General features: G+C 41.2%; 1 long non-coding RNA gene across 1 annotated transcript in view; it reads right to left on the bottom strand.

Annotated features, from left to right (window-relative positions):
- Window positions 1-10,962, bottom strand: part of LOC117804436 — a 109,130-nt gene that overhangs the window by 51,836 nt on the left and 46,332 nt on the right. The gene's annotated exons all lie outside the window — the stretch shown is intronic.

Raw genomic sequence — 10,962 nt, 5'->3', positions numbered from 1 at the left:
CCATCGGAATCTGGGGATGTACTGTATGGTGATTAACATAATATAATAAAATAAAATAAAATAAAAAAGAAATTTGTGCAGGAGTTGATGTTGTAGTCTTGAGTCCAAACACTAGAAACTCAGGCAGGAGGCAGAATTCTTCCCTGTTCAGGGATCTCAGTCTATAATGTTAAGGCCTTCAAATAATTAGATGAGGCCCACCCACCTAATGAAGGGTGATCTGCTTTATTCAAAAACTTTAAATTTAACTTTTATGTATGCTTAATAAGTAATAATGGAAAAAATATACACCAAAATATTAGCAGGAATAACGTCTGAGTAGTGAGATTATAAAGTTTCATTGTTGTGTCTTATTTTGCTTTGCTGTTAGCTTGTCTGTACTTTCTGTTTTCTACAATGATATGTATTGCTTTTATGAGGAAGAAAAAATTTTTAAAAAATTAAAGTTGAAAATATCAAGTAAAAAAATGATTTGCCTGTATATCATCAACACAATTCAGACTGGTGCTCGTCAACTGATCTCTGTTTGGTAGTAATAGTATCTGTAACACCAATTATAAGGATGATAACAATAAGTACTTTATAACAAACTATACAAATGGTCCCTCTATTAATTGATTGGGCTTCATATGTGTCTCATTGTAAATCAGTTAGCTGGAACTTGGGTTTAGAAATTAATTTAGTGTGAATTTAGTTGACATGAATCAATCTCCCTTGGTCACTTATAACTGGGAAGAAAATCAAATTTCTGAATCTGCAAAATTAAAAAACCCATATGATTATGTCTTGATTATCTTATTGTATGATCCGTCAAGTTTGACAAAGATACGAGATAACTACATAAGATAATGGCAGTCTCTTCCCACAAAAAAACTAGATTCATGAATAGATTATTTCCATTTTTAAAGTGTTTGTCTTTTCATAACTTTTTCTTAAGTTGTTGGTATTATCACTTACTGTTGGAAAATACTAGCAGCTGACAAAATGAATGATAAAATAGCAAGCAAATATTAATAAACACCAATTCATTTAATAACCCATTGTTACTTCTTCACAGACAACAGTGTTTTAGATTTTGCATAATTTCAGGGCCTCCAGGAAACAGGACCTCCAGGAAGCAGAATTAGAAATATAATAAATAGGTGTATTGGGGTAAATGCTCATGAAGGACAAAGGGGAGAAGGAGCAGGAGCAGGCCAAGAGAAACTCCAGACCATGTTTCTGGTCTGACACCTATGACAGGAGAGGGGGAAGGACTTGGTAGCAAGAGCCTCAGACTGCAGTGACCTCTGTGAAAGTCTCAGCCAGACTCATAGGGAAGCTCAGAGTTTGCCCATTGCCCGTTGAGACAGCCTGTTGGGAAATTTGCCCACTGAGAAGTTCCAAGTTGAAAGAGAAATGGCCCAGCTCTAGTATCTCTGTCATGCCCATTGGCTGGGACTTGGCTTTGGCATGAGTGCTGGAGCTGACCCCAAATGCGCAACAGTTATGGCTCACTGCTTTCCTCACAGAAGGTTCTATCTTGAAGGGAGATCTGGGTGGCATGCTTGGATCACTGTCACAGGTTGATTTTTTAATTTTTTACATTAGATTTATTTTTTGCTACTAAAATTGTTCTTAGTTCCTATGATGGAAGCAAATATAGCACTCTTTCCCCCATGTTTCAAAAAAAGCATAGTGTTCCTAATTGCAATCTACAAAGACTGTGATTTCCAGGTGTTCCCACTTTAACAATTTGAGACCCATTTCTGCTTTGGGCTCAGAAGATTTGGACACCATCACTTTCTACCTGCATTGCCTTGAGCAAGATACCTGACCTTGCTGAACCTAAATTTCCTTATCTGTAAAGTGGGAATATCCATGCCTAGCCCCAGAGGACTGTCTTAAAGATTAAATTCAATAACGTATGTGCAAATCCCTGGCATAGAAAAAGAGCCTGATAACAGGTACTATCCCATCTAGCTTGTCAACATTACCTTACTTTACCTGGACAAGTTATCTAATTCATAAGCCTCAATTTCCTCATCTATAACATAGAGTAATATAATTCCCTGTGGCACTGGATTATTGAAATAATTAGATTAAATAATACAAATAGAGCATTTATTCCATACCTGACATGCCATAAACCCTCAATAAATGTTACTGATTAGAATTATTTGCTATATTGGGGCGCCTGGGTGGCTCAGTCGTTAAGCGTCTGCCTTTGGCTCAGGGCACGATCCCGGCGTTCTGGGATCAAGGCCCACATCAGCCTCCTCCGCTGGAAGCCTGCTTCTTCCTCTCCTACTCCCCCTGGTTGTGTTCCCTCTCTCTCTGGCTGTCTCTCTCTCTGTCAAATAAATAAATGAATAAAATCTTAAAAAAAAAAAACCTATTTGCTATAAGCACATTCATTCATTTTAATTTTGAAATTCAGACAATTTATTTCCTATTCTATGGCAATCCTAGTTTCATAGGAACTAATAATATCTCAATTGTTATTATTCTCAAATTGACATCTCCTTTGAAGTAAGTACACACAAACACCACTACTTATTGAAGATGACCCAGTATTGTATGATAATAACTAGGCTAAGATAACAATCAGTTTTACTTTATTGAACATACACTTTCAAATTTGCTCTTCTGATACAAAGACATGCTTGGATTTTTCCACATGTTAGTCATGGATTATTACTAACACCATTAAAAATAATAACAATGATTAAATAATAATGATTATAATGACATAATTTTTACCTAAAAGCCTCAATTTTTTAGGTATTTTTTCTTAGTTTCAAAGCTTCAGCTGGACATTTAAAATGTAAATTGGATTCATTTTTCCTTCTGTTCATCCATCAATTTTTTGTCCCTGACAGTTTATCACTTGAAACTTCATAGAGTTAGGGACAGGAAAATATTGAGGGGGTGATGATTTAAAATAAGGAAAGACTACAGAAATATGTATTCTATATCCATTCATCTGTCGATGGACATGTGGGCTTTTTCCATATTTTACAATGGAATATTACTCAGCCATCAAAAAGAATGAAATCTAACCATTTGCAGTGACATGGATGGAACTAGAGGGTTATGCTAAGTGAAATAAGTCAATCAGAGAAAGATAATTATCATCTGATTTCACTCATATGTGGAATTTAAGAAACAAAACAGATGACCATAGGGGAAGGGAGAGAAAAACAAAATAAGAAAAAAAGCAAATAAATAAGCCTGCCACTTCCCCTGCTTGTGCCTTCTCCCTCTGACAAATAAATAAATTAAGTCTTTAAAAAAAATCTGTGACTCAAAATCTAGATTTTCAAGATTTTTATTCAAAATGTATAATTTTCCACCATCACAGATCACCAAGAATTCAAAAATATTGATCACCTTTGACAATCGGAGAGATAAGCCATAAGGGACTCTTAACAATAGGAAACAACTGAGGGTTGCAGGAGGGAAGGCAGGTAGCGGGATGGGGTAACAGGGTGATGGACATTAAGGAGGACACATGATGTAATGAGCACTGGGTGTTATATGCAACTGCTGAATCACTAAACTCTACCCTAAAACTAATAATACACTATATGTTAATTAATTGAATTTAAATTTTAAAAAAAGAAATATATATTCTATAATTCCTTGAAAGTAAGATGGGAATGAAAAAAGAGATGGCATTCGAAGCTTCCAAAGGCAGAACTACAAACTCTCACCTTGACCACCGAGTACTGGAAAATGAAAGATGGTCATAGATAAGCCAAGATTTTTTTTCTATACATCCACAGATTGAAAATTCCAGATTTCACAAGTCTGGTACACTAGACTAGGTGAGTCTCTAGACTGTGGATGGGAAGCCTTTCTTTCAAATTTGAGGGGAAGAAAAAAAAAGGAAATCTCATTGTTGATTTTAAGCTCTTGGGTAAAATTGTCAAACATGCTTGTTCCTAATAAGGAAACCAATTTGATTAAAAGTGCATTAAGACTACAAGCTCTTTTCTCCTAGAGCCAAAAAGCAGATACCCCTCAGTGAGTAACAATTTTTCCATTCTAATCAACAGAGCTTAATTACAGGAATTAACTCACTCAGTCTTTATTAAATTAGTTATTGATTCAGAAATCTATGACTTGGGACACCTGGGTGGCTCAGTCAGGTGAGCATCTGCCCTCGGCTCAGGTCATGATCCTGGGGTCCTGGGATCAAGTCCCACATTGGGCTCCTTGCTCAGTGGGGAGCCTGCTTCTCCCTCTGCCTGTCACTCCTCCTGCTTGTGTGCTCTTGCTCTCTCTCTGACAAATAAATAAGTAAAATCTTTTTAAAAATCTATGACTCAAAATCTAGACTTTCAAGATTTTTATTCAAAATGTATAATTTTCTACCAACACAGATCACCAAGAATTCAAAAATATTGATCACCTTTGACAAAGATGCAATAGAACTATATTACCAAGCATAGATCATTTTTCATGAACTAAGAGTCAGGACCCAGCTTTCAATCGAGGCCACAATCCATGAAATTCAGTTTACCAAGTCCTCTCTCGCAGATATGGAGGCAACTCACTAGCAAAAAAAAATAGGCTTTGTCTCCCAGAAGTGAAAAGGGAAAAAAAAGAAGCAGCTAGAACTGCAGAGGTTGATACAATTTTAAAACACAAACAAAACTCCTGATAGAAATCAACTTGATGGGGAGGGGAGGTTAAGATGGCGGAGGAGTAGGGGACCCCTTTTTCAGCCTCCCCTGAGTTGAGCTGGATAGGTACCAGACCAGCAGGAACATCCACGGAATCAGCCTGAGATGCAGGAAGATACATCTGGATCTCTACAAATGAACATCTCCAGCGCTGAGTATCGAGGTACGAAGCGGGGAGCCATGAAACCGCGCACAGATATCAGAAGCTAAACAGAAGGGGGAGGGAGCCGCCGTGTCAGGGCGCCGGGAAGCGGTAGCCACCTGCAAGGGGGAGTGGACAGACCGCGGACCCGCACGCTTGAGACAGCAGGCTGAGAAGGGAGCTCCGGGAGCGCACGCGGGACGGCTGGCGGTTGGCGGGCCACCTGCACGGGGGAGCAGGCGGACTCGCGGACGGCACCCGCGAGACAACAGACTTAGAACGCGAGCTCCAGGAGCGCGCGCGCAGGGCGGCTGGCGGGCCACCTGCACCGGGGAGCGGGCGGACCGCGGACCCGCACTCTGGAAACGGCAGACTGAGTCCGTGAGCCGGGAGCGTGCACCACCAAGCATCTCACGGAGCTCCGGAGCTCCGGTGTGCTCACTGGATCGAGGCTGAGACCGGGAGCTCCGGGAGCGTCCGCGGGGCGGCTGGCGGCTGGAGGGCCACCTGCACGGGGGAGCAGGCGGACTCGCAGTCAGCACCCACGAGACACCAGACTGAGACGGGGAGCTCCGGGAGCCCGCGCGGGGCGGCTGGCGACTGGCGGGGTTGGAAACACAAAGGACAGAGACGTGCCGGCCCTGGAAGTGAGGGCTGGGACGCCGGGTGTGGGGCGCACAGCCCGGGATGCTGCAGGGTTGAGCAGCACCAACAGAAACAGAGTTAAAGTGGCCAGAACATCAGTGGAGAACGATCCGCGATCCCTCTGTTCTGAGACAGAGGCTGAATTTCAGCCGCTGCTGCTCTCTCAGAAGAGGCATAGCAAACCGCCAGGGAAAGCCGCCAGAGAACAAAAGCCCGGAAATACCGGCTCACAGGGTGCCCATCCCCATCCCCCCTCGCAAGGGACACAGAGACTCTACCCAAACAGGGTTTTCTGAGTACCTGCAGGCAGGCCCCTCCCCCAGAAGGCAGGCTGAAAAATCAAGAAGCCCACAACCCGGAGCGCCTGAGTGGCGCAGTCACCAAGCACCTGTCTTCGGATTAGGGTGTGATCACACGTTCCGGAAAGGAATCCCTCATCGGGCTTCTCCACCGGGAGCCTGCTTCTTCCTCTCCCACTCCTCTGCTTGGGTTCCCTTTCTTGCTGACTGTCTCTCTCTCTCTCAAATAAATAAATAAACTCTTTAAGGAAGAAGCCCACATCCCTAAGATCTCTATAAAACAAGGGCGCACGGCCTGGGTCCCAGTCAACACTTGGGCTCTGGACAACCCTGCAATCTCTCTTCATCAGAATGACGAGAAGGAGAAGTCCCCCCCAGCAAAGAAAAGATAATGAGTCTGTGGCCTCTGCCACAGAATTGGCCTCGGCCACAGAATTAATACATATGGATGTATCCCAATTATCAGAAATGGAATTCAGAGCAACAATGGTCAAGATGATGAGTAAACTTGAAAAAAGCATCAGAGAAAGCGTTGCTGAGAATATAGAATCCCTAAGGGCAGAAATGAGAGCGAATCTGACAGAAATTAAAAATTCTATGAGCCAAATGCAGTCAAAACTAGAGGCTCTGACGGCCAGGGTCACCGAGGCAGAGGAACGCGTTAGCGAATTGGAGGATGGGTTAGTAGAAGAAAAAACGAAAATAGAAGCTGGTCTTAAAAAAATCCACGCCCACGAATGTAGATTACGGGAGATTACTGACTCTATGAAACGATCCAATGTCAGAATCATCGGCATCCCTGAAGGGGTGGAGAAAAACAGAGGTCTAGAAGAGATATTTGAACAAATTGTAGCTGAAAACTTCCCTAATCTAGCAAGGGAAACAAGCATTCGTGTCCAAGAGGCAGAGAGGACCCCATCCAAGCTCAACCAGGACAAACCTACGCCACGGCATGTCATAGTGCAATTCGCAAATATTAGATCCAAGGATACAGTATTGAAAGCGGCCAGGGCAAAGAAATTTCTCACGTACCAAGGCAAAGGTATCAGGATTACGTCAGACCTGTCTACAGAGACCTGGAATGAGAGAAAGGCTTGGGGGGGCATTTTTAAAGCTCTTTCAGAGAAAAACATGCAGCCAAGGATCCTTTATCCAGCAAAGCTGTCATTCAGAATTGATGGAGAAATAAAGACGTTCCAAAATCGCCAATCATTAACCAATTTCGTAACCACGAAACCAGCCCTACAGGAGATATTAAGGGGGGCTCTATAAAGGTAAAAAGGCCCCAAGAGTGATACAGAGCAGCAAGTCACAACCGATACAAAGACTTTAAAGAGAAATGGCATCATTAAAATCATATCTGTCAATAATCTCTATCAATCTAAATGGCTTAAACTCTCCCATAAAACGCCACAGGGTTGCAGATTGGATAAAAAGACATGACCCATCCATTTGCTGTCTACAAGAGACTCATTTTGAACCCAAAGATGCATTCAGACTTAGAGTAAGGGGATGGAGTACCATCTTCCACGCAAATGGACCTCAAAAGAAAGCTGGAGTAGCAATTCTCATATCAGATAGACTGGATTTTAAACTAGAGGCCATAGAGAGAGATACAGAAGGGCACTATATTATTCTTAAAGGAAGTATTCAACAAGTGGATATGACAATTATTAATATATATGCCCCCAACAGGGGAGCAGCAAGATACACAAGCCAACTCTTAACCAAAATAAAGAGACATATAGATAAGAACACAGTAATAGTAGGGGACCTCAACACCCCACTATCAGAAATAGACAGAACACCCTGGCAAAAACTAAGCAAAGAATCAAAGGCTTTGAATGCCATACTCGACGAGTTGGACCTCATAGATATATATAGAACACTACACCCCAGAACCAAAGAATACTCATTCTATTCAAATGCCCATGGAACATTCTCAAGAATAGATCATGCTCTGGGACACAAAACAGGTCTCAGCCAATACCAAAAGATTGAAATTATCCCCTGCATATTCTCAGACCACAACGCTCTGAAATTGGAACTCAACCACAAGGAAAAACCTGGAAGAAACTCAAACACTTGGAGGCTAAGAACCATCCTGCTCAAGAATGACTCGATAAACCAGGAAATCAAAAAACAAATTAAACAATTTATGGAGACCAACGAGAATGAATACACAACGGTCCAAAACCTATGGGATACTGCAAAGGCAGTCCTAAGGGGGAAATACATAGCCATCCAAGCCTCACTCAAAAGAATAGAAAAATCTAAAATGCAGTTTCTATATTCTCACCTCAAGAAACTGGAACAGCAACAGAGGGACAGGCCTAACCCACTGACAAGGAAGGAGTTGACCAAGATTAGAGCAGAAATCAATGAATTAGAGACCAGAACCACAGTAGAGCAGATCAACAGGACTAGAAGCTGGTTCTTTGAGAGAATCCATAAAATTGATAGACCACTGGCAAAACTTGTCCAAAAACAAAGAGAAAGGACTGAGATTATTAAAATTATGACTGAAAAGGGAGAGGTCACGACCAGCACCATTGAAATTGCAAGGATTATTAGAAACTTTTATCAACAGCTATATGCCAAAAAACTAAACAATCTGGAAGAGATGGAGGCCTTCCTGGAAACCTATAAACTACCAAGACTGAAACAGGAAGAAATAGATTTCTTAAATAGGCCAATTAACTATGAAGAAATTGAGTCAGTGATAAACAACCTTCCAAATAATAAAACTCCAGGCCCAGACGGTTTTCCTGGGGAATTCTACCAAACATTCAAAGAAGAAATAATACCTATTCTCCTAAAGCTATTTCAAAAAATAGAAACAGAAGGAAAGCTACCAAACTCATTCTATGAGGCTAATATTACCTTGATCCCCAAACCAGGCAAAGACCCCCTCAAAAAGGAGAATTACAGACCGATTTCTCTAATGAATATGGATGCCAAAATCCTCAACAAGATCCTTGCTAATAGAATCCAACAGTACATTAAAAGGATTATCCATCATGACCAAGTGGGATTCATACCTGGGATGCAAGCATGGTTCAACACTCGCAAATCAATCAATGTGATACATCATATCAACAAGAAAAGACTCAAGAACCATATGATCCTCTCAATTGATGCAGAAAAAGCATTTGACAAAATACAGCATCCTTTCCTGATTAAAACCCTTCAGAGTGTAGGAATAGAGGGTACATTTCTCAATCTCATAAAAGCCATCTATGAAAAGCCTACTGCAAGCATTATTCTCAATGGGGAAAAGCTGGAAGCCTTTCCCTTAAGATCAGGAACACGACAAGGATGCCCACTCTCGCCACTATTATTCAACATAGTACTAGAAGTCCTTGCAACAGCAATCAGAAGACAAAAAGGGATCAAAGGTATCCAAATCGGCAAAGAAGAAGTCAAACTGTCTCTCTTTGCAGATGACATGATACTCTATATGGAAAACCCAAAGGAATCCACTCCCAAACTATTAGAAGTTATAGAACAATTCAGTAAGGTGGCAGGATACAAAATCAATGCCCAGAAATCAGTTGCATTTCTATACACGAATAACGAGACTGAAGAAAGAGAAATTAGGGAATCCATCCCATTTACAATAACACCAAAAACCATGCGTTACCTTGGAATTAACTTAACCAGAGACGTAAAGGACCTATATGCTAGAAACTATAGATCACTTTTGAAAGATATTGAGGAAGACATAAAAAGATGGAAAAATATTCCATGCTCATGGATTGGAAGAATTAACATAGTTAAAATGTCCATACTACCCAGAGCAATCTACACTTTCAATGCTATCCCGATCAAAATACCGAGGACATTTTTCAAAGAACTGGAACAAATAGTCCTTAAATTTGTATGGAACCAGAAAAGGCCCCGAATCTCCAAGGAACTGTTGAAAAGGAAAAACAAAGCTGGGGGCATCACAATGCCGGATTTCGAGCTGTACTACAAAGCTGTGATCACAAAGACAGCATGGTACTGGCACAAAAACAGACACATCGACCAATGGAACAGAATAGAGAACCCAGAAATGGACCCTCGGCTCTTTGGGCAACTAATCTTTGATAAAGCAGGAAAAAACATCCGGTGGAAAAAAGACAGTCTCTTCAATAAATGGTGCTGGGAAAATTGGACAGCTACATGCAAAAGAATGAAACTTGACCACTCTCTCACACCATACACAAAAATAAACTCCAAATGGATGAAAGACCTCAATGTGAGACAGGAATCCATCAAAATTCTAGAGGAGAACATAGGCAACAACTTCTATGACATCGGCCAGAGCAACCTTTTTCACGACACATCTCCAAAGGCAAGAGAAATAAAAGATAAAATGAACTTATGGGACTTTATCAGGATAAAGAGCTTCTGCACAGCCAAGGAAACAGTCAAAAAAACTAAGAGACAGCCCACGGAATGGGAGAATATATTTGCAAAGGACACCACAGATAAAGGACTGGTATCCAAGATCTACAAAGAACTTCTCAAACTCAATACACGAGAAACAAATAAACAAATCATAAAATGGGCAGAAGATATGAACAGACACTTTTCCAATGAAGACATACAAATGGCTAACAGACACATGAAAAAATGTTCAAAATCATTAGCCATCAGGGAAATTCAAATCAAAACCACACTGAGATACCACCTTACGCCAGTTAGAATGGCAAAGATAGACAAGGCAAGAAACAACAATTGTTGGAGAGGATGTGGAGAAAGGGGATCCCTCCTACATTGTTGGTGGGAATGCAAGTTGGTACAGCCACTCTGGAAAACAGTGTGGAGGTCCCTTAAAAAGTTAAAAATTGAACTACCCTATGACCCAGCCATTGCACTACTGGGTGTTTACCCCAAAGATACAGACGTAGTAAAGAGAAGGGCCATATGCACCCCAATGTTCATAGCTGCATTGTCCACAATAGCCAAATCATGGAAGGAGCCGAGATGCCCTTCAACAGATGACTGGATTAAGAAGCTGTGGTCCATATATACAATGGAATATTACTCAGCTATCAGAAAGAACGAATTCTCAACATTTGCTGCAACATGGACGGCACTGGAGGAGATAATGCTAAGTGAAATAAGTCAAGCAGAGAAAGACAATTATCATATGATTTCTCTCATCTATGGAACATAAGAACTAGGATGATCGGTAGGGGAAGAAAGGGATAAAGAA

Source organism: Ailuropoda melanoleuca, chromosome 11, assembly GCF_002007445.2.
Source record: "Ailuropoda melanoleuca isolate Jingjing chromosome 11, ASM200744v2, whole genome shotgun sequence".
In the NCBI taxonomy this organism is placed as follows: Eukaryota; Metazoa; Chordata; class Mammalia; order Carnivora; family Ursidae; genus Ailuropoda; species Ailuropoda melanoleuca.
Note: the sequence above shows the minus strand (reverse complement) of the source record. Positions and strands in the feature narration are given on the sequence as shown.